Below are 2,055 nucleotides of genomic sequence, written 5' to 3'. Positions count from 1 at the left end.
GAACAGTAGTTTCCTCTTTTCTCCTTTTTATGAACACGGAATGATCAGCATTGCTTCTCTGGAAACCCATCGATCTTCGTCATAACCAAACTTCATATCTCGAACCAAGCCCGAGGAGACTGCTTGAGACCATATATCGCCTTTTTTCACCTGAAAACTTTCCCTTCCTCCCCCTGAGCTCGAAAACCTGGTGGAGGTCTCCATGAAGAAAGGCCCTTTTGACATCGAGCTGATGCAGTGGCCAAGATCTGTTAGCTGCAACTGACAGAATGACTCGTATGGAATTGAGTTTAGTTTGGCCACAAGAGCAAACGTCTCGAGATAATCGATGCTATAGGTTTGTGTGAAACCTTTCGCCACAATACGAGCCCTCTCGATGGAGCCATCAGCTTTGTGTTTCAGGGACCCACCTGCAGCCAACCGTACGTTTGCCTCTTGGTAACGTGATCAGTTCCCAAGTGTCGTTCTTCTTTAGAGCCTCTATTTCTTCTATCATAGCTTTCTTCCCTGATTGAGGGCTTCTTCAAAATTAGGAGGGTATCTTGGTGGAATAAATCGCTGAAACGAAAGCTTTAAAGGAAAGTAGTTTACTTGCTTAGTGTTTGCGCTAAGGGATGAGCATTAAAAGCATTATATAGATATTTAATAGATTAGATCTTATCAGTCTTCTTGTGTAATAGTAACTCTCCCCCATCAATCGGTACTCGTTATTCTTATTTTGATTCCTTGACTTGATTTGTCCGATGAGAAATGCGAAACGAAAGAAGGATTCTCCTGCTGGGAATTATATCCTACTCTTTGCCCCCTTTCACAGATAATGGAGAGATGAATTGATCGATTCATCGGATCCTAGGTCGGGACTGACGGGGCTCGAACCCGCAGCTTCCGCCTTGACAGGGCGGTGCTCTGACCGATTGAACTACAATCCCAGGAAAATTAGGTATACAGCCTAAAAATTCTTATTATTTTTTCTCATTGGATTTCATTCGAACCTTTTTGTTTCGCCGTGTTGTAACAGAGACACGAATGATATACTATATTATTATTTATTATATAAATAATTATCATAAAAAATCTATAATTTAATATATTTATAAATGCAAATGCAGTAAACTCATAGTGGGCTAATTCATGAATTGAATCAAATGGACCTTTTTAACTAAGCGGTAGAGTCGCGCTCTTTAAACGCCCTAAGAAATAGGCGTAAGTCATCGGTTCCAATCAGATCCGAAAAATGAGAAATCAATCAAAAGTAAGTGCAGTGGATCTGAATTGAATCATGACTATATAAGCTATTCTGATATTAAGATTCGATATAGATGAAATCGTGGAAGCGGGCCTTTGATTTCCTTGGACCACGTAAGAATTCGTCGTCCGATTGAACCTTCTTGTTCCTGGATGCTCCATAGAAATCCATCGCTATTCCTTTTCTTCCACCGAGAAAGGTTCATTCCAAATCACAAGAAAAATTTCTCTCTTTTTTTTTCTTTTCGTTATGGTAATGCAATGCAAAAGAGGTCTCGGAAACCGGGTTTTTTCTGATGATGAAAAGAGCTTTTTTTATGTTATGTGAAATTGATGAAAACCCGATATTTAAAGGTCGGTAATGTTAGAAGACGACTGTCGGTATCTGATGGTAAGATACCTATGGTCGGTATATCTTTGAAAGCTCAGACGGAGAGAATAAACGGACTCTTCGGGGGCTACTTAAGGCACTTTAGTGCAAACCAGAATGGGGCTGTTGGATGTTGCTCAGTGCTGCTATAACTTAACAACCAAAAAGCTCTGCGTCGAACTTCAGCCCCTTTGAGTTGGCCACGGAGTAACAGCCTCTGACGCCCCACACCATTGCGGCAGGAGGGGGCTTGCCCATCAGCCTACTTTGCCAAGAGGTGGCAGGAGCGCAACGATCTAGCCCAAACCTACTTAGATGAAGCAGCAAGGCGTATGAAGGGAGCGACGACCCTTCTTGGAGATAACTCCAAAAGCCAAACCTAGCCCAACCTACTTAAACAACCCAATGGCTTGGCCCGGTCTGAAGGAAGAAGAAAGTAG

The 2,055-nt window shown here is 42.1% G+C and overlaps 1 non-coding gene across 1 annotated transcript, besides 1 other annotated feature; it reads right to left on the bottom strand.

Moving 5' to 3' along the window:
- Positions 1-853: 853 nt before the first annotated feature.
- Positions 854-930: a sequence feature (horizontally transferred from chloroplast DNA).
- tRNA-Asp (GUC) lies at positions 856-929 on the bottom strand. The gene has a single exon. It is a non-coding gene; the product is annotated as a tRNA-Asp (tRNA).
- Positions 931-2,055: the final 1,125 nt, after the last annotated feature.

The sequence above is a fragment of a genome, mitochondrion, assembly GCF_042453785.1.
Source record: "Malus x domestica mitochondrion, complete genome".
Taxonomy (NCBI): Eukaryota; Viridiplantae; Streptophyta; class Magnoliopsida; order Rosales; family Rosaceae; genus Malus; species Malus domestica.
The sequence above is the reverse complement of the archived record's forward strand: the minus strand, read 5'-3'. Positions and strand labels throughout refer to the sequence as shown.